The sequence below is a fragment of the Rhinolophus sinicus genome, chromosome 1 (genome assembly GCF_057876585.1).
Source record: "Rhinolophus sinicus isolate RSI-liver-muscle chromosome 1, RSI-T2T, whole genome shotgun sequence".
Lineage (NCBI taxonomy): Eukaryota > Metazoa > Chordata > Mammalia > Chiroptera > Rhinolophidae > Rhinolophus > Rhinolophus sinicus.
Window position 1 is genome coordinate 13,132,906 of NC_142501.1, and position 22,407 is coordinate 13,155,312.

At 46.0% G+C, this 22,407-nt stretch overlaps 1 long non-coding RNA gene across 1 annotated transcript in view; it reads left to right on the top strand.

The window, feature by feature from the left end:
* LOC109445769 (uncharacterized) overlaps window positions 1–22,407 on the top strand; it is a 58,238-nt gene that overhangs the window by 27,356 nt on the left and 8,475 nt on the right. The window contains exon 2 of the long non-coding RNA XR_012494096.2: window positions 22,174–22,292. This is a non-coding gene — a long non-coding RNA (uncharacterized LOC109445769). The remainder of the gene's footprint in view (window positions 1–22,173; window positions 22,293–22,407) is intronic.

Sequence of the window (22,407 nt, forward strand, 5' to 3'; positions counted from 1 at the left end):
CAAATTATGGAACTGAGAAGTTACCCGCTGACTTCTCTGGCTGGAGTGTAGAATAGAATAAATGACAGATCATTCAGTAAAGGTAGCAAACCAGAATGAAAAAAAAAATGGATTTGGGTGTTATAGGAAGGGTTACAACAAAACCAACACAGCTTCTATTCCTCGAGCACTAATTATATGCCAGGGGCCACTCCACTCAAAGTAGAGTGTGGTTTCTAGTCCTTACCACCAACTAACAAGACACAAACCTTTGGGGGCCTCATTACAAGAGTGAAGCAGGACGCTCACGTGCAGGCACTCTGGTTAAACAAAAACAAGTGAAATCCCACGTGGCCGAGTGAATGTCGGGCGTCGCCTCTGTCCATTTCCTCTGCTATAAAATGGGCATAAGAACCATCCCTCCAGTAGAGGGATTTTTTTTTTTTTTTTTGCAAGGTTGAAATGAGTTAGTGCTTTTCAAGTCCTGAGAACAGCAACTGGCACAAAGCAAAACTCAGTAGATATGGGCTCTTTTTGTCCCCGTTTGACGGATGAGGAAACTGAGCACGAGGGAGGTTTCATAACACGAATAAGGTCCCCAAACTGACAAAGACAGGGATGAATTGTGAATGCAGGTTTGATCTCAAAGCGTCTGCTCTTTCCCGCTTTATTCTTGGATGTGGGTTGAGCTTCGATGATGTGCCCATGTCCGAGAAGGCAAGGAACGTGGCTGATGTAGTTCCAGCTCCTCAAGCGGGAAACGGTCGGGAGAGACACTCAGCCTGTGAACAAGCAATAAGCAAGATCATTGCAGGTGCCGGTGCCAGGGATGGAGAAGTAGGAAGAGCAATGCGTGCAGACATGGGACTCAGGTGTATGAGCCGGGGAGAACTTTGAGGATGGTTGAATGAAGACCTCGGTGTGGGGGAGGAGGCAGGGACTTACAGTTCTGGGGGACAGTGTTCCCAGCAAGATGGACAAGTACCACAGCCCTGGCGAGTTTGGGAAGAGAAACGCGGCCAGTGTGGCTGACGAGCGCTGAGGGAGCAACATGAGGGAGGAGAGTTTCGCGACGGCCTAACCGTTTCTCGTGCCTCCGAGCTCTGGCTCCTGCTTGCAAGGAGGGAGGGTGTCACCTCCAATGTCTGCTTTGAGGATGGTACTAGTTTGCCAGGGCTGCTGTTACAAAGTACCACAAACTAGGTGGTTGCAAACAATGAAAAGTTTCTCTCTCACTGTTTGGAGGCTGGAAGTCAGAAATCAAAGGGTCAGCATAGCTGTGTTCTCTCGCTGCAGGTTCTCAGGGGAGACTCTGTTCCATGCCTTTCTCTTAGCTTCTGGTGTTGCTGGCAGTTCTTGGTGGGTAGACACCCCCCTCAGCCCCCAATCTCTGCCTCTGTTGTCACATGGCCATCTTCTCCCTGTGTGTCCCTGCCTGTCTCTCTTCACCGAATATGGTCACAATCACAGGTACTGGGGGTTAGGACTGCAACATGTCTTCTTTTGGGGCACAGTTCCACCTGCAACAGGGACCAAAGAGCGGTAACTTCCATGAAAGCACTGTTTCAACTGCAGAGCACGACACACAGGCCAGTGGCGTTTTTCTCCTGGGAAGGAAGTTAAGGAAGGGAGGTGGTAAGGGATGAGCCCATCTTGGGTGTTGAAATACCTGACTTCTCACCCTGATTCTGCCGCAAGGTGGTCACATGGCCTCCAACAAATCTACAGCCTCTCTGACCCTACCCTCTTCATTTTCCAAATGAGGCCATCAGGCTGCATGATGTGCCTCTGGGTTCTCATGGTTTCAAAAGCATTTCACTCTATTGACCATCATTTACAATTATTCAACTGGCTGAGTAGGAAGCAGTGCAGTCAATGCCATTTTTATTCCATCTCAAGTTCAGCTCATGAATACCGGTGAGAACACACAGAAGCACCCTAATACATTGGTAATAATAATTGTGATTATTGATTATGTGACAGACATTTTGCTATGTGCTCTGCACCTATTAATTCAAAATTTCCCTACATCTCCTTGAGGGATGCAGTCATCCCACAGTTTACGTCCAGGGGGCGCTGTTTCTGTGCGCTTTGTTGCATGATTCTCTCTGGAGCTGTGTAGATGGCAGTGCTGTACGCATTATGAGCCGCTCCTTCTAAAGACGGGAGAGGACGTTTAGCAAGATTCCGTAATCCCTGAGCACCTACTCATCCTTAAAGGTAGAAAAGGGACTCAGACCCAGGCTTCTGACTCCAAAGCCTGAGCTTTTGCCAGAACACCAGGCTGCCACCGCAGACCAGCGAGACCATTTCGTGGGAGAGGATGTGGAACTGGGGCTGGGGAGGTCTGGGTTCGCGTCCCAGCTCTGTGACTGTGAACAGGTCATGGAACCCCTCTGTGCCTCAGTTTCCTCATCAGCAAAATGGGGCCATACTCATTCCTACTCCATAGGCTCAAATCAAATAAAACACTGTATTACATGCGGTGTCCCTAGAACTGTGTATGATGCGTGCCAAGCATGCAATAAACACGAGGCACAAATGGAAAACGGTTTTCTCCATGGAGGAAACCCGCTCAGCACACCTTTCCCAGGAACCTGCTCCCTGGTGGCAGACCGACGTGGCTGGCGAACCTCAGCCCAGCCTTTAGAAGAAGGTTGTCTTTTCCAACAGAATAGGATACAGCCGCAGGGAAAGTTGTTTTAATTCCTTAGTTTGACTTACTATTGATAATGCTGCAGATAAATTAGAATCATTAAAATAAGAGGCTGTAGTCGGCAGACTCTTTAGAATTCCAGAGCTGTCTGCTTTGCATTTACTGGGACCAGAGTCAATACATGTGTATCCAGAGGAGGAGGGCCCTGGGAGAGTGGGAGGCAGGCAGGCCTGTCGGGAAAGTCTGGGCAGTGAGAGAGGAAGCACAGCATGGAACCGCGTCTTAGTTGGCTCGGGCTGCCATAACAAAATACCACAGGCTGTGTGGCCTAAACAACAGGAATGTATTTCTCACAGTTCTTGGAGGCTGGGAAGTCCAAGATGAAGGCGCTGGCTGATTCTGTTCCTGGTGTAGGCTCTCTTCCTGGCTTGTGGACAGCTGCTCATGGATTTTTCTCTGAGCATGTGAGGGGTGGGGGAGAGTGCTCTCTCTGGCGTCCCTTCTAATAAGGACACCAATCCCATTGGATCAGTGCCCCATCCTAATGCCTCATTTAACCTGTATTACCTCCAGAAGGCCCCATCTCCAAATATAATCACATCGGGGGTTAGGGTTTCAATATATGAATTGCAGAGGAGGCATAATTCAGTCCATGGCACACTGCTTCTCACTCCTCTAAGACATCTGCAATAACCATTGGACTGTGAAAAGGACAGCTACCAACATCTTGGTTTTTACATCCTTAGAAAACACGATGAGATGACTTCTCGGCCTTTTGGCTAAGATCAGGTATAGAAAACACGATGAGGTTGAGTCCTATGATTAACATCCTTCTTTATTTAAAGGTGAGGAAACTGAGGCACATGAAAGGAAAGTCATGAGCCTGAAGTCCCCAGAAGGGAGGACCCAGATGGAGGACGTTGTTTATATGACCCCTTGTGGTGCTCATTGTACCTTGCAGTTTATTTCACAGAGTGGCAAGGTGGGAAAGGCACCAGCTTTCGAATCAACCTTGAGTTAAATACTACCTATGCCACTTATAAGTGGTGAGACATTCGGCAAGTTATTTTCTCTCTGGGAGCAGTTGTATTTCTTGTTAGGGGGTAATAGTACTGCCCTCACACAGCCTTGTTGGGGTCAAATGAGATAAAGTGTGACGAGTACTTAGTATGGGACCCACAGCATGGTAGCCACTCAATCAAAGGCAGTCATTTCTGCTTTGGTGCTATGCACAACCCTCGAGGTCTACAAGAGGTCAGGAGGCCTTTGAGTGTGTCCAGCGAACTTCTGGTGGTTCCCTCGCCTTTTCAAGTATTCAAGCCCTCCACCAGACTCCTGCCTTCTTCCCCTGCTCTTAAAAGGTAGTCACAGGAAAAAGGGTGTGATAAAAATCATTCGGGTAGTCCCCAGGAGAGGGTGTGATAAAAATGACAAAGAAGGGTTTTTAGGTAGTCTTTGATCATTTAAAAGGGAAGTTGTGCTTTTTAATCTTTGCATAGAATAGGTTCTGGCATGGTCAACTGGACACTGGTAGACCAGTTGTCCAAACATTATTGATCAGTAGTTTTGATGTGTTAGGCACTGGGCTGGGGATTGGTGGGTCAATGTGGGAATGCCGAAGATTTAGATATTGCCCTAGTGTCTGCCCCTTCCTCAAAGTTTTCCTTCTCATCAAATGCATCACTGCTTACCCAGTTGTTCATGTTAAAACACTGTTAGCCTTGATTCTTTTCCTTTCACGCCTCACTTCTATCCATCAGCAGGTCCTGTCAATTTGAAACTATGTCCCAAATCCACAAACTCCTCTCTCCTTAGCTTTCTGTGACTCAGTTTCCATATCTGTAAAATGGGGTTGTTGATAACAACAACAACAGCAACAACAACAATAATAATGGATCCTGTGACATTAAATGAGTTAGTATATGTAAAGTGCTTAGAATAATGCCCGATGCTTTGTAAGAAAGTTCTTTGTGGTGTTAACTTTTAGCACGATGAGGCCAACTCCTAAGGCCCCATATGATCAGGCTCCTGGCTGCCTCTCTGCTCTCACCTCGCTCTATTCCCTCCTTCCCTTATGTGTCCCAGCCATGTTTTCCTTCTTGTTTGACCTTGAACATGTCAAGCACACTCCTGCCTCAGGGCCTTTGTACTTGCTGTTCTTTCCTCTGCTATGCTCTTCCTGTAAATAGTCATGAGGCTCCTTCCCTTAGGTCTCTGTGCAATTGTCACCCCCTGAGGAGCTCGCCCCTGATCACACTCCATCAATGTATTCTCTTGCCCTGCTTTCCTTTTCTTAGTAGTTTTTATCACTACCTGATCCAAGTTTTTATTTTTTTGTTTATTGTTCTGTTCCTATTCTGGTTGTCTATTTATACATCACAAACCACTTCAAGACTTAGTGTCATAAAACAGCACCAGTCATTTTATTATCTCTCATAGTTTCTGTGGGTCAGGAATTTAGGAAAGGCTCAGCTGGGTGATTCTAGCTTCGGGTCTCATGTGGTTGAAGTCAGATGGTGGCTGGGGCAGCAGGGCACTGGAGCAGCTGGGTCCTGGTCTGGCATCTCTGTCTTTTCCTGCAGACTTAGGACATCTCCATGTGGGCCAGTTGGGGCTTTCTCACAGCATGGCTGCCTCGGGATGGTCAGACTTCTTGCATGGCGACTCTAGCACAAGTGTTCCAGTGAACCAGGAAGAAGCTGAATGGGCTTTTTTTTTAAATTAAAATTTGTAAGGGTGACCATGGTTAGTAAAATTACAGAGGTTTCAAGTGTACAATTCTGTAATACATCATCCAGATATCAACGACCCAGCCTGGACCTCACATTGTATCACATTCTCTTTGCTCTGTTGACCAACCAATCATTAAGGCTGAACCAGGTTCAAGGTGAGGGATATAGACCTCACATCTTGATGGGAAAAGGATCAAAGCATTTGAAGACATGTCTTAAAACCAACATCTCCCGACTAGATATGAGCTCCATGAAGGCGGGAACTCTGCTTTGTTCACTCATATCCTGGCACTTAAAACAGTGCCTGGAACATAGGGAATGCCCAATACCTAGTTATTGAATGAATAAAACAGTTAAGAATGTGCTAAAGTTCAAACTCCAAAAGCACTTTTATCCCCATAGTTATTCACGGTTCTAACAATCCATTGAACCAATTGCTAAGCACAGAGAAGAAATGATGCTAATTAAACATGAGGAAACAAACTTAATTTGGAAGGCAAATGCAGTAGTACCTGCACAGACGTATTCACCAAGGACTTGTTCTTGGAGGTTCATGTCTTATTCGTCTCTGTCTCTTTTAGAGCTGAGCACAGAGCCTGGCACAAGGCAGGCGATTCATGGTGACTTTTTCAATAAATGACCAAGTACACTCTGGTCTGGAGGTAATCGCGTATCGTCTTTATTAAAAAGCTAATAAAAGCCCCACTCTGGGGCAACTTGTTTCAGGGAAACAGGTGCAATGAAGAGAAATGCATCAACAACCATTTATTAAACCCTGGCTGTGTGTGTAGGGCTGTGACAAGCACTCTGCATGCAGAATAATTTTGTTTATTCTCTATCATAACCCACGGACTCCGGTACCGCTGTTATGTCTCCATTTTGCAGATGTTGACAAGGAGGCTCAGAGAGGTTAATCACACCCCTCTTCCCATTAAGTTTGCAGGTGGTAAGTGGGAGGGAGGCTGTAACGTTCATTTGGCTCTAGAAGCTGAGGTTTTCTGCCAGGTTCCATGCTGCCTTCTTGGGGTTTATGGGGTCTACTCAGGGCCTGGCACAGCCGAAGGCTCTTCTTCATCTCAGCTACACCTGGACTTCTAATAGAGATGGACAGTGAAGGAGTATTTTGGCTAGTTGAGTTAATATTTAGCAAAGACCAGGGGTCATATGGATCATTGCCTGTCTCTTTAAGAGGCTATTAAGTTGGACATAGTCTTCATAAGTGTTCCCAATATCAGCTGCTTCAAATAAATAATTTTGAGTGCATGGCCAAAAACCCCAGTGAGCCTCAGTGCATTGGAACTTAAAGAATGGGTTTTCTGATAACAGATCCTGGACGAGTGGGGCTGGGGTTCTGTACGTCGCTGGCAGTGTGATGACCTGGAGTTCATGGTCCCATCCATGCGGCCACGCTGCAGTGTTTAGGCTGAGCTCTCATCCTAAGGGGCTGTCCTAAGGGACAGAGTCACTTTAAAAAAAAATTTTTATTGGGGTATATTGGGGAACAGTGTGTTTCTCCAGGGCCATCAGCTCCAAGTCGTTGTCCTTCAATCTAGTTGTGGAGGGCGCAGCTCAGCTCAAAGTCCAGTTGCCATTTTAAATCTTTAGTTGCAGGGCATGCAGCCCACCTTCCCATGTGGGCATTGAACCGGCAACCTTGTTGTTCAGAGCTGATACTCTAACCAACTGAGCCATCCAGCTGACCCTCCGGAAGTTGAGCGGCAGCTCATTGTCTTCAATCTAGTTGTGGAGGACGCAGCTCACTGGCCAATGTGGGAATCGAACCGGCAACCCTGTTGTTCAGAGCTCGTGCTCCAACCAACTGAGCCATCTGGCTGCCCCTCAGAGTCACTTTTAACAGCATTACTTCTAAGGAGGCAGCGGGTGGCAGAGGAAGCTGATGGATGCGGGTTCAAAGCCTGGGTGGCCTCTTTCTAGCTGTGCAACCCTGGACCAGTGGCTTCATTTCTCTCAGCCTCTATCTCCTCATGTGTCAAATGGGGACCACAGTTCTATTTCCTGGGCTGGAGATAATCGAACAATATTGATCAAGCACCTATTATGCGCCGGGCGCGATTCTAGGTAGTAAGGATCTGGTGACGAATGAGACCGTGTCACTGATATCATGACGCTTACATACTAGGGGAGCTTGACAAGAGGCTGGAAAATGAATTTAAAAAATCATTTCAAGTGTCAACAAGTCCTATGAGGAAAAGGAATCCTAGCAAGAAGATACAGGGACAGGAATGCTGCTGTTTCACATAAGGGGGTGGGAAGCCCTTTCTGGGGAGGGGATATTTGAGTAGAGACCTGAGTCAAGTGAGTTGGGCAACTAATTTCAGGCCAAGGGACCAGCCAGTGCAGCAGCCCCAGGCAGCAGTGTGCCTGCCTGGTGGAGAAACAGGCCAGGTGGCCAGAGCAGCCAGAGGGGACAAAGGGGAGCATGGGAGGAAATGAGATCAGAGGGAGCAGTGCTGGGTCATGAGGGGCTCCTGAGCCCAGTATGGGATCTTGGAATTAGATCTATGAAATGGTTCACGTAAAATGCCTGACATAGTGGGTGCTCACAGGCCATGTGGACAAACGAACCTCCTCACCTACCGTCTGCCAGACCATCTGCTGGGCAAGGGGACAGAGACGGGTAGCCCTGCTCCCCTTTCTTCAAACACCTAGTTCCTTGCTCTTCCTCCTTTCTGTCTTCTAGATCTTATTCTTAAGAACCAAAGACTGTCTGGGAGGTTTCCAGATGTTGAGCATTTTGCTGAGTTCTGGCATCACAGTTTAACGTGCATCTGAAGAATGTCCTGGCTGATAAAAAGGATTTATTTCCCCTAACCAGATGCATGGAAAAACAACAGAAAGGAAAATTTCCTTTTTTATTGAACTTTCAAATGCATTTTCTTTGCGGCTGAGAACAAATTTACCAAGCTTGCCTTTGAAATGTCACGTGGGGAGGGGAAGGGTTCTCAAGCACAGAGTGTAGGAAAAGTCTCGCTCTCATCTTGCAGTTTCAGAAGCACTTTCCAAACATCAGGGTGTGTGACCTCTTGCAGCCCTCCTGGTGAAAGTATATAAGGATAGCTGCTAACGTGGATACGGACTGACTCCATCACTGGGTACCCATCTAGGTCCTGGGGGAATAGAGATCCAAGGTTCTCTGCAAATGACTTCATCCAATCCTCACTATGCTGTGAGGTAGGGATCAGATATTGTCCACATTTTGAAAAAAGAAAGCCCAACCTCAGAACAGAAAAGTGACTTATCCAAGGTCACACAGTTCAGAAGTGGATGACCAGGATGCTCAAAATTACCTATGGACTCAGCTTGTCCAAACTTTAGAGACACTTTCCTCCTTCCTACAGGCTCCTAAACTTTGGCACATTGCCAAGCTTAAGCAAGCACCGAGGTACCGAACAGCTTGTCCCAAGTGGCCGGCCACAAAGAGAAATCTTGCTAAACTGTTTCGGTCATGCCATCTGCTCAGCCTCACAGTTTGCCAGCCTCCTCCAAATTCCTCGCTAGCCCTGTAACCCCTCCCGATGAAAGCAAAGGCTTTTTCTGTTTGATTTTGAGATACTTGAAGTTCCTGAAGTTGAAGCGTTCTCCCTACTGCAGTGGTTTTTTTGAATAAAATCTCTCCCATCCTAAGCCCAGATTGGTTTTGCACTTGACACAGGGATTTGAATGCAGAATTCTCTGAACTCTTTAATTTATTCAGGGGTTGGAAACATTTATGTCTATACGGGAAGCTATAACATGCAGATTTGTGTTCTTCTACAAATCAAACTAGGGAGCGATATTGCTGATAATCTAGTTGGATTAAAATCTGACTGTATTATGTGTATTTTGATCTTTAAACCTAAAAATAATACATGAAGAATCTTAACACCATCAGAGTCAGTCTTTTTCTATTAAAAACATGTTTCTATTTGTTCATTCGCTTGTCTTCTGCTCACACAGACCAGAAGATATATGATATTTTAAGAAAGATTATGGGAAAACAAGCTTAAGTACGAGAGGATTAATATATTTTTTGTGTGTGAAATACGGTAGAACTACCTTATTTGAATTCCGCAAGGGTTGAGCAAAGAAACTGGTTTCCTGAGCTGATTCAGCCCCATTTCCGGTTGGCGGAATTGTACAGCGGTCCGGGACAGGAACCAGGGCCAGATGGGTCTGGGTGAGAGTCCAAGCTTTGCCATGTGCTGGCTGTGGCCTTGGGCAGTTTCTTCTGTTTCTCTGTTTATACAACGCGGATTAAAATAACATCTTCCCATCTTTCCTTTTGTGGTGAGGCAGCAGTATAATCCTGCCCGTGGCCAGATGCACAATATTTGCTCAATAAACATTTTAAAGAGAAGGGATCCACCTGGGGGAGAAGCATTGTTTCTCATTAGAGAGATTTTGCAGAGCTGGGAAGACATTCAGTAAGCCATAACAACCCAGGGTTTGAATCCACCTACTTGCATAAAAGGTTGTCTTTTGTTTCAACTCATCCTGGCTGACTCTCCCTGCCTTAGCTCTGAACACGCATTCTTCGAGCTTGGTGCTTCAGCAGCTCCTCAAAGGCAGTTCCTGCAGCTGCGGTGTCTTGGGTCTTCTTGGTTGCAGGTCACATTTACCCACCACTAGTCATTTGTCCAGTGGTGCCACCGGGTGCAGACACAGAGGCCAGTTGGGGCTGAGTGCTCCCTCGAAGTTGGCTTAAGTAGTACGCAGGCAGCACAAGCAGTGTGATCAAGTACCTCTGCTCTTGAGCAAAGGGACCTGGAGACCATGAGAACAGGAGTTATTGAGATGAAGTGTTCATGGAGTCTGACCCAACATTAGCTTGGGCAAACCACGCAGGTCAGGCAGGGGTTGCATGAATGAATGAATGAATGAATGACATAATCAAGTCTGTGTAACACAACCCTTGATTTTGGCACTTGATACATTGTGATGCATCCATTTATTTACTTGGTGTGGCAGCCTCACTGTATTTGTTTCCTAAGGGGTACCGTAACAAATACCGCAGAATGGGTGGCTTAAAACAACAGAAATTTATTCTCTCATACTTCTGGAGGCTGGAGTATTAAATCAAGGTGTTGGCAGGGCCATGTTCCCTCCAAAGTCTCTAGAAGAGGAATCTACCTTGCTTCTTCCAGTTTCTGATACTCTCGGCATTCCTTGGCTTGTGGTAGCATCTGTTCCATCTTGGCCTCCATTGTCACATGGATATCTTTTCCCTGTGTGTCTCTCTTCTTATATTGACACTGGTCATATTGGAATAAGGATCCACTTTACTTCAATATGTTTTCATCTCAATTAATTATATCTGCTAAACCTCTATTTTCAAATAAGATCACATTTACAAAAACCAGGGGGTTAGGACTCCAATTTATTTTGCGGGGGGAGGGGGCACACAGTTTAACATATGCAAGAGTCACTGTTGATAGCTGAATCAACCCCCGTCCACAATCCCTTCTCTTAGCTACTTGACACTTAGGGGCAGCCATAGGACACAGTTCTGGCCACTGAGACTTCAGGGAAGTCTGTGGGATTCTACATCCGGGAAAGCTTTAGTTCTCCTGGTAAGTAAGAACACGCTTGACTGGCTAGCCTCTTTTTCTCACTTCCTCCTCCCACTTCCTGTTTGGAATATGCACACATCGTTAGCAGTACAGCCATCATCTGGTGGCTAGGAGGGACTCATAAATGGAGGAAAGCCAACCCACTAGTGACGGTGAAGAGGAAAGAGAGCAGGAGCCTGGGTCCTTGGGGCATGGCTGAACCTCCACTCCAGCCCTGCCCTGGATTCAGGAGCCAAATAAACTACCTGTTGGCGCCATTGTTATGAGGTTCTATTATTCTGCAGCTTATTCATACCTAATTAATACACATGATTATCTTTCCCTGACGATGAGGATGATAATATAACAAAAACTATTATCTACTGACATATACTCTTTGCAGACATTGTACTAAACACTTACATGATTATATAATTAAAAAATATATTAACCCTGTAAGGTGCACCACCATTACCCCCATGTTACACATGAGGAAACTGAGTCTTAGAGAGGTTATACCTCAGGCTTATGGTCACACAGTAAGAAGTAGTGGGTTCAGGATTCAAACACAGGTTTATACTGACTCCCAAGCCTATGTTTGTTCCACTGGACCATGTGGCCTCTTCCCAGGAAACTTTGGGAAAAGAGTAAGAAGAAGAAGAATAGCAGTGATGACGGTGATTAGCATTTACTGAGCATGTATTATTCATTTATTTAGTCATTTATTGAGTGGCAAGTCCCAGGCATTTTGCTAGTGCTTTACCTGCACAATCTCATGGTGAACTTTTTAAAGGCAAGGCCTCAGTACTCCTCCACAGCCCTCAGCACAAATGGCTCTAAATGGCTGAATTGTGTTCCCCAATGTCCATTCTCCCTTCTTTCTGTTAGAAATAGCACATTCCTAAGTTTTATCTGGACACATGGCCACCCAGCGGTGGAAAACATTTCCCAGACTCCCTTGCTATAGTTGTAGTCAACTGATTAAATTTTCACCAGTTACTAGTCATTTCTTTAAAAAAGAAACATCTTACATTTTACTTCCTGTGGAGAAAAGCATGGGTAAGGCAGTGATCCAACTTTGATCATGGAGGTGAAAGCAACATACTAGGGACTAGTGTAGCAAGAAGATGGAAGAAACCTGGGTCCCTGAATGACTCTGTGGAGCAGAGTTGCCCAGCTAGCTTAGACCACTCTTCTTTGATTGTCGGATAAGAAAGAAGTAAGCTGTTATTTTATTTCATCAGCTAAATTTGGGGGCTTCTTTATTACAACAACTTAGTCTGTACATTAATATACTGGATCTCAACCTGGATCATATTTGGAGGAAGAATCTCCAGTTCAATTCTCAGGACAAGAAAGAAAATGGAGGGGGTGGGGGAAGCTTGATCTGGGGAGAAGGAGCTTTAATTTACTCATAACAAATTAATAATTTTGTTAATTAATTAATTTTTTTTAAGATTTTTTTTTTTTTTATTGGGGAAGGGGAACAGGACTTTATTGGGGAACAGTGTGTACTTCCAGGACTTTTTTTCCAAGTCAAGTTGTTGTCCTTTCAATCTTAGTTGTGGAGGATGCTGTTCAGCTTCAAGTTGTTGTCCTTTCAGTCTTAGTTGTGGAGGGCGTAGCTCAGCTCCAGGTCCAGTTGCCATTTCTAGTTGCAGGGGGCACAGCCCACTATCCCTTGCGGGAGTCGAACTGGCAACCTTGTGGTTGAGAGGCTGTCCTCCAACCAACTGAGCCATCCAGGAGGCAGCTCAGCTCAAGGTGTCATGTTCAATCTTAGTTTCAGGGGGCGGGGCCCACCATCCCTTGCGGGACTCAAGGAATCGAACAGGCAACCTTGTGGTTGGGAGCCCACTGGCCCATGTGGGAATCGAACCGTAGCCTTCAGAGTTAGGAGCATGGAGCTCTAACCACCTGAGCCACTGGGCCAGCCCTAATTTTGTTAATTTATTAATTCCACAAATATTTATTAAGCATGCACTGGAACTTTCACTCAACCCAGTCAGTTATGTGTTCTTCCCTGCTCTGTTTTCTTCACCTTACTTATCACTACCTAAAATTACATTATCTATCTTGTGTGGAATAGTATTTAGCAAAAGGTAAATTTATGGCGTTGGACAAGGGAGAGTTATTAAGTTTTGCAAGAAGAAATATAAAGTGGGAAGTTAGTAAATTCATGGGAACTGGTATAAATCATCATGACCTTGTGGAGAAATAGGAAAAAAAAAAAAAGAGGGCAGTTGGAGCTCAATAGAGGTTTGCTTTCTGATGAACACAAGGATGAAATGGGTCAAGAACACAGCTGGGTTTTGGTAGAATTGGGTAGAGGGCAAAATGCGACTGGAGGCTCATCTCCCACACTAAGTTGCTTAGGTATTGGGGCCAATTCAAATAATAATGAGAAAATCCTATACAAATGAAGCAAAGAAGAATGAAGACAGGACTACTCAAGGTTTGGGGAGGGATGGAGAGGCGCTGTCAGTGGAATAAGCATAAGATCACAAAGGGATGACACTGAACGATGTATAGAAGAGATTGACATGGAGCTGTGTCTGGATAACTTGTTACCTCGCCAACTGTTTCACTTGCAGCCAATTACAACAAGTCAAGTGACTAAAGCCTGTGTCATCTTCCCTGTTTACTCTGTTGATGAGACACCCAAGGGAGAGCAAGGTGTGTGAGCCACTATTTATTACCTGTTCGTTGTCTCCCCTACTAGAAGGCAAGTCCGTGAGGGCAAGGATCTGGTCTGCCTTATTCCCTGCTCTCTTCCCAGCACCTAGATCAAAGTCTGGCACATAATAGGAGCTCAATAAATAACTTTTGAGTAAATGAATACAGTAACAGACAAATAAATAAAACAACAGCCGGTTCCAATAATTCTAAGAACGAAAGAGACAATTAGTTTGAGATGGAGACAACAGAGGGAGCCTTCCTGTATGAATAACGTTTATGATAAGATTCAGGAAGGGAAAGAATCGGCCATGCTAAGAGCAAGGAGAAAAGCCCTTCAGGAGAGGAACCAGCATGTGGGAAAGAGTTGGACACGTCCCAAGAACTGAAGGAAGGTGGATCTGACTTCAGGGCAAGCACACCACCAGAGCTGGGAGAGGTCGGCAGCAGCTGGATGCTGAGGGGCTGGCAGGCATCATTTGGAGTTAGAATTTTATTCTAAGAGTTATCCTTGCTCTTTATGTAGGGAAACATAATTCAATTGTGATTTGAGGAAAGAGTCCTGACTTCTGTTTAGAATGGATTGGAGGCAGGCAAAAGTGTAGGTGAGAGAACTAGTTAAAAAGTAATTGCAGTGGTTTACGTGAGAAATGATTTTGGAATGGACTAAGGTGGGAGCTATGGAATTGGAAAAGAGGAAGGTAGATTTATTTGCAACTTGCTGGTGGATTGCACATAGGAAGTGAGGGAGAGAGGAATCAATGATGCTGTATCAGCTAACTATTGCTGTGTAACAAAGCATCACCAGATTTAGTGGGCTTGAAACCACAGCCATTTATTATTACGCCTCATGCCTCTGTGGATTCGTTATGGATTGGCTGGTCCAAAATGAGTTTCTAATTGATCTCAGCTGGACTTTTCCATGCTTTTGTGCATCAGCAGGCACGGGAGTAATATAGCAGGCATGCTGTGCTATAAGCTAGGCTTGTCTGGGTTAGCTAAACTGAGGCAGCTCTGATCCAGTGGGCTCTTCCCATTTCCTCCTGGGTGAGCGGGCATGGTCCTCTCATGGTGATGGCAGAGCCACAGAGATGGCGCGCTCCATTACACAGAGGCATTTCAGGACTGCACCACATTCACAAACATTCCATTGTCCAAAGAATGTCCCCCACGGCCATGGAAGTATGTTCTAGCATAGTGGGGAAGTACTGTTGCCCAGTTACATGGCAAAAGGTGTGGCTACCGTGCGGGGTGAAGAATCGGACTGTTAATGCAATCTAGCACAGAAGCTGGTCATGCTTCTCACTAGTTCTCATAATTCCCCCTTTGGTCCACTCCAAACAAGTCTCCTCTCTTCCCACCCGAGGTAAGCAACCCAATTTTCTTATTCTTTCAGCTTCTAAGGAGAAATGAGAGAGCTGCAGACCTGTTGATGTGGTTTGGCCTTCCTGCAGAGGATGGGAGGGTAAAGATCCCCCCTTGAGTTTGGCTCTGAATCTGTGGGGCTGGGAATGGATGTGGAGTCTGGCACAATGTTGTGTGGGTTGAAGCTGAACGTGGGACACACAAGTGCAGGTTTACAAAAGCAATTGAGAAAGGCCTTGGCTAAAAAGCAGAGAATATCTGCAGCTTAAATACTGGAGCGATTATATCATTTGTGGGGCTTTGGAAGCTAATTTGTTTGCTGCCTTTTCAATTTGCCATTCAGTTTCCATGGTTTCACAGTTGGTCAGAGATGGAATATTTAAACCCAACAGACAAAGCTTGAAGCTGAAGAGCTAAAATGGCCATGGGATTGTTTTACAGAACAGATCGGTGGAAAGATGGCTGTCCGTGGACTCGAGAGAGATGGTTTCTGGTCCCGGCTTTGCCACCTTCATGCTAAATTCCTTCTCTGTGCCTCAGTTTCCCCATCTGTGATGTGGTGTGAGCTTTGAGGGGGCTCCTGCCAGCTCCATATCAATAACAACAACAATGAGTAGAAGAAGTAACAGGAGTAACGATAGCGAGTGATTACTTTGTGCTAAGCATGTGTGAGACAGTTCACCATCTTGTTTCATTCTCACAGTCGGCACAGGAGAAGGAGGTATTTCTATGCCCATTTTAAAGGTGAGGAAACAGAGGCTGGCCCAACTTCACACAGCTAATAAGGGTCACAGCTGGGATAGGAGCCTCTTCTGTCTCATTTCAGACCCTGGGCTCTCAACACCTCTGCGCCATCTCTCTAAGATTCTTTCTCTCCAGTGGCATCCAGTGGTACTTTCTGTTGGAAGTGTTCTGTGTGTGCGCTGTCTGGTATGGTAGCCACTGTTTATATGGGGCTATTGGGCACTTGAATGGTGCCTAGTGTGACTGAGTTTTTAATTTTCTTGAATTTTAGTGTTTAAGCTTTAATTTTATAAAGCCACCTGTGGCTGGCAGCTTCTGGTTGGGCAGAGCAGGGACGTGGCCACTTCCAAGTGCAGTACAGCACGGTGTTTAAGAGCAGGGATTAGGGACCCATTTTCTGGGCAACGTATCCATTCTGCCACTTATTAGTGGCATGACCTGGAGTAAGTCACTTGCTCTCTTTGTGCCCCAGTTTTCACATCTTTAAAATGGGAATAATAATGGGTTGGGGGTGAGAACTAAGTAAGTTAGTACACTTAGAGCAGTGCCTGGCACATAGTAAAAGTCATATCAGTGGTTATCATTTTGTTACAGCCATAAATGAGAAGATGAAAAAAGCCTGATCTCTATACCGATGCTATTTAATTTGCTTCCCACAAAACAGTGCAAGGGAGTGTAGTGGGCGATGCCTGTACCTCGTCCCACCCTCCCAGGTCCCTTTAAAGGCTCTGTGTGCCCATCCCCCAGCCCATGCATGCTTTGCTGTAGCAGCTCGCACCTACCCCTGCCACCTTCGAGGACACTGGGGCACTGGAGGCTTCTAGCCGCCATGGAGAGTCGATGTGCCTGGGAGTCTATGCCATCCGCTCTCCCAACATCTTGTAGCCAGAGATTGATGGTTGTGGCTATAAAATGTCCAGCTCCTCTGCCTCCAGACAAGCACCGTCCAAGTCTGAGTGTTGTTTACACCCCTAAGCTCCCCAAGGGATCAGCTGAGGCTGGGACTCCTGAAATGGCACCCTCGTGGCTCCTTCCCCTCAGTGGGCTGCTTCCCTCCAACCCCATCTGGTTTCTCCTTAATGAAATGCACGACCCCCAGATCTCGCCCCAGAGCCTCCTTCTGGAAAACTGACCCAAAATGGTGCTCTTTATTTTTTTCTGTCCAATCCCGACTTTAACCCTGCAGGGTATCCCTCTACTTATTTTATAGATGAGGAACTTGAATCACAGGAGAGAAGGTATGTTTCCGATGTTGCGTGGTAGTAAGTGAAGGTCTACAGTGGAGATCAGAGTGTGTCTTCCTCCAAAGTCCATGCACCGCTATCCTGATGACCGCCCAGTGCCCCACGGCTGTGGGAACACTACTTCTAGTACAGAGGGAACCCTGTGTGCGTGGCCAGTGCACACCAGTTTACAGCTGGCCCTCATTCTGACTGTACCAGTTGTGAGCTATTTTCAATATGATCTCAGCTTCTACTCCATGCCGTTACCCGGCATGAGGTGCAGATGTGTATCTGGGGGGGAAATGCAGACAGTTATGGAAAACCTGGACCAGTGGTGGGTAGGGTGCCTGCGCTTTCTTCCTCTCCAGCGACACAGAGCACCCCTCTTCCCCGTCACAGTTTCCCGTAGGCCATGTTTGTGTACCTGTCTCTGCATGAGGGCTGCCTGCTGCACCAGGCTCATCTGCACCGTCGCTGAAAAGTGGTGGAGGCTGATTAGGAGGCAGGCACCGTGCAAGATAAAAACAACACTCCACGAGGTCAGGGAACTTGCTCAAGGTCAAGCAGCCTATAAATGCAGAGCTAGGATGTGCACGGATATCTTCTGAGTGTCAATTCTGGATGCTCCCCCCTCCTCCCTTCAAAAAAGCTATGGGGAAGATGAAATCTGCAAACTCCTGTCCAACTTGCCTCGGATGCTAACCCAGATCTTCCCCGGGTCCCCTGGTCCCTCTAAGATGTAAGTGACTCAGACCCCTCCCCATCCCAGGGAAGTCCAGAGCCTGTCCCATGGGATTCAGTGGCGTCCCAGAGGCTTGCTGTCCCCATGTACTCAGGGTTCTGTGCTTTTCTGTTAAGCACAGTAGGTTCGAACCCTGCATCTTCTCTTCTCTTTGTGGCCTCTCCCCTCCCCAGGTGAACCCATTTACAGCAGCATCGGTGGGCTATGGAGACCTGATTGGAGAGTTCATGGGAAAGACATTACGGCCTCATTGATTGGCTGTCCCACCACTGTGGAATGTCACTGCGCCCTCAATTAGTTTCAATCATCCCCATTCTTTTGGTTTCTATTCTTCCAACCTCATTTTCTACTCTGTCCCCATTCCCTTTCCTCGGAGCAATTTCTCCCTTCCTCTGAAGACTCAGTGCCAGGCACACTCAGGCTGGGGTTCACTTGGCAGAGGGACTGGGGCTCCCGGCTGTACACACCATGCAGGCTTTCTCCCAAATGCAGATGATGCTCTTTGCATGCGGACATCTTGTCCCATAGCAATGTCAGCCACACCCACCAATAAGCCACATGTACAAAGGAACATTCAACTTGTTTCTCCACTTTTATGAATCACCTTCTAAGAAGAGCATTTTTAAGTGTTGACAGTAATATCTAAATATATTTCCCCCTCCCTTCAAGAGCCTGTGCTCCATCCACGGGATCGAGATGCTAAAGTGATGCTAGTTCAGCTAAGGTCACATAGTTCAGCTTCTGCGTGGGGCCAGTGCTGCCTTCGCTCCCACATTGTATCTCTGACACCATTTTGTCCCGTCATCCCGTCACCATCCTCTTCCTGCCTCTGAGGCTTTGCCACCTACTCCTGGGCTGTATAGCTCCCAATACCCGCACACTCTGCACTGTAAAGGTTCTAAGGACCTGTATCTGACCTGGTGACTGTCCACTGCCCACTGGTCACTGTACCCACTGCATGACCAGCTCTCCGGGTCTGAACTCAGGGCCAAGAGCTCCGGCTCATTCCTCAGCTCACCTATTCGATCTTTGGCCGTGGAGGAAACTAACATAATGGCTTTCTCACAGGCCTGTTTTAGTTCCAGCCAAAAGCAGTCTTGTGAGTGCGTTAGCTAACCTGGGCAGTCTCATTGTGGGTAAATGTATGGTTTTCATAAGGCCTTTGGAATGACTGGAAAATAGCTCATAAGTCTTACACCACTTTCCAGCCCAGCGCTGTCTAGCAGAACTTGCTCTGATGGTGAAAATGTTCTATACCTGCACTGTTCAATAATACAGTAGCCACTAGCTGCAGGAGGCCAGCGAGAGCTTAAAGTGTAGTTAGTGCAGCTGAGGAAGAAAATTTCTCATTTTATTTAACCTTAATTAATTTAAGTTTAAAAATAAGTAGCTGTGTGAAGCTAGTGGTTCCCATATTGGTCAGTGTAGCGCTGGCGGTTTGCTCGAGGGACTCAGGTGCACAGGTAGGAAATCATCGAGGTAGTTGGCTGAACCAAAACTGAAGCCCAAAAAATCACAGGTGAAGTAATTAGACAACAAATAGATCAAAGTGGGTCCATTGATTAGAAGACCATACTGGAGACTACTTGTTGAATATTTACTCTGTGCTGGAGGATGACATGTACGGTCCCATTTAATCCTCCCACCAGCCCTGCAATAGCTGCTGTTAGCTCCATTTAACAGATGAGAAAATGCCACCTTGGAGGGCTTAGGTAACTTGTCCAAGTTGCATAGTATAGCTAGATTAGAACTCAGGGCTCTCTGACCTTGAAGTCCATGCAAGTATTTTTCATTGTTCAGACTTCCTTACCTAGGGTTTTCAATCACTCATTCATCTGTACATAGGACTTCGACAACTCACTTGGTCACTGCCCTCCTCTCTTCTGGATGACAATAACATGGATGGCTTTCCTGAGCATTTAAAGCTTTGCTCTTGTCAAGTCCCAATAATAGAATCGTCATTGCCACAGAGATGTACACACACACACACATGCACACACACATTCACACATCACACAGACTCACACACGCATGTGTGCAGAGACAGACACATATACTTGCCAACACACAGACACCGCTTGACTTTTCCCCTTCGGCCGCCTAGCAGAGAAGTTACACCCAGCCTTCTTCCCTCACGAGAAGACTCCTGTAATAAGGGAAAAGGTTCAATACTTAAAGATAAAGAGCAGTGGTCAGTGATTGGAAAAAGGAATAGATCTCCTGAATATTGCCCTTTACCCAGTTTCCTTCCTGTTACTGGATGTTTCTAAATGTGAAATTGACTAAGGCCAGGAAACAACCAATCCTAAACTTCTGCTGACTTAGCAACGGCTTAATGCCCACCTGAGGAGTGTATGTCAGTGATTGGAAGGGTGGAGGTAGAAGAATACCAGTGATTGATGGGTGGCAGCTCCCAAGTCTGCAGGATCCATAAATGGACCCTGCAGAAAAGCTTTTATGAAGAAGTCTAAGGTTTGGGTATTCTCTGAGCAACAGAGGCTGTGTCTGTGCTCTGCTCCCTCAGCTGACCCAGGAGGAGTGGAATGACTGCGTAGCAGTGGGTGATAAAAACAGAACTGGGGGTTCCAGGGTAGATGGCCAGGTTGCCATGATTCTCGAGCTCATGACTGGACCTCTGTTGGGACTATATCTCATTCCATCATATTTCGCTTTCCCTTCTCTTTGAGGGAGGATTTCCAGCATCATAAGTCTTGCTTTCTGCAACTCCAATGGTGAGAAAGTTAACCTAAGCTGTCTCTGAGGACATAAATCAAAAGACAGATTTGGTGCTTTATTAATTAAAAAAATGTTAGTTGCTGTTAATACATACTTTCCCAAACTCAATGACTTATGCACTAGAGGTGTATTTCACCGTTACATGAAGTGTAAACAAAGGTAGAGTGAATATGAGAACGGGCTGTACTCCACACAGTCATTCAGGGCTCCAGGCTGTAGGTGGCTCCACCATCTTCCACAGGTGGCTTTCGTGGCTGCTCTGGACATTGAGGTCCAGCCAGCAGATAGAAATAGAGAGAATGCAGATTTATCTGGAAGGTTTTTATGGGCCAAGCTTGAATGTAGCATACGTCACTTCTGCCCACATCACACTGGCAGTGCCCAGCTGTATGGCCTCAACTAACCCCGGAGGAGGCTGAATGTCTATGGTTAAACATAGCCTAGCTGTGGTCCCAGGGGAAATGAACAGCTTTGGTGGTCAGCCAGTTATTCTTTGCTGTAGACCTTCATCCCTCAGGTGTCAGATAAGATAAAAAAAGAGACCTATACTTTTGTAAATAATTCACTCCATGGACAATGGGTTGGGGTAAGTTGTTGTTGTTGTTTTGTAGAGCATTGCTTTAGAAGCCACTTAAGATGCCCATGAAGAAAACTACAAAAGAGAAGGTCTATAAACATGAGTTGTGAAAGATCTGATTGTTTCTTGGACTCTGTGTATGACCATCACCCAGGTCTACTCAGCAAATAAGCTGAAATCAGCCAAAAGCTGGTGTCATCAGTCAAGTAATAACTAATGTGACCCCGCATGGTTTGCAACTGATATTTCCCCAGTTTCAGCCACTGGCACTACTCTTCTCCCACCGAGTCCCAGCCATACTGGCCTTTTGGTTCCCTGACTACTCTGCTCATTCCTACCTCAGTACCTTTGAATAAGATCTTTCCATTTCCTAAAATGCACCAGACATCCTGATGTCCCCATTTGCTGTAAGCACGAGGCAGGCAACAACAGTTTCTTCAAGTTGTCTTTTCCTTGGACTCCATGCCTGATAGGGTGGACTTGGATTCTAGTGGTGGGAAATGCTGCCTGTGGGTTATGCTAAGATTTTGTCTTTTATGTGGTTGATAAAATGCTGTTTACGCCTATAGCCCACATAATGCACACGCCTTGTAATAATTTGAATGTAGAAATTAAAGAGCAAAAGTTGGCCAGCTTTGTGCTTTTATTAACCACAATTTCTAGGCATTATTACTTTTTCTTTGTTTCCTTTCAGTGAGAATTCTGCTTAGTACATTTATTTTCTTTGGATAATAATGTGTGTGTGTGTGTGTGTGTGTGTGTGTGTGTGTGTGTGTATGTGTGTATACCACTTAAAAAATTGTGCCTGGGCCAGGTTGGCACTCATAGAAGTTTAAGATTAATAATGCTTTCTTAGGCTAAATCCCCCCATTATTAATCTCAGACCACATTTTGTGTTGCTGCTATTTTTCTATAAAGTTACCCCATAGTGTTTCTGGCCAGAGGTCTTTAGTGGAGGTGGAGCAAATTAAAAGTTTAACAAAATCAAAGAAATATTTATTGAACACCCACATTTCCTTGGTTAAGCCCTGTGAGAAAGCATTATTTCCCCTCCCCCCCACTGGTTTCATTTCCATCCTGCTTCCTGTATGGTCATCTCTGAAACCCTAGTTCATGCAAAATAGTGGAATATCCAGTTTCCTTGGAGCAATAAGTTGAGTTGTGAATTTTGCTTTTTTCTCTATTTCCACTCAGATCATTAAAACTGAAGATGCCGGCTGACCCAAGATTAACCTCAAAGGAACCCCTGCAGAGTATGGGGATGGCTGGTTAGTCCCGCCCTCTGTCCCAGGACAAGTCAGACAGTTGTGAAGGTGAGAGGGGACATGGTTTCAGAGAGGGCCTCCTACCCCTCTCATTTTAAGAGGGAAGGGCTTGGGAGCCACAAGTCTCCCCATGAAGTGTGGAGAAGCCTGCTCTGGTGCTTCC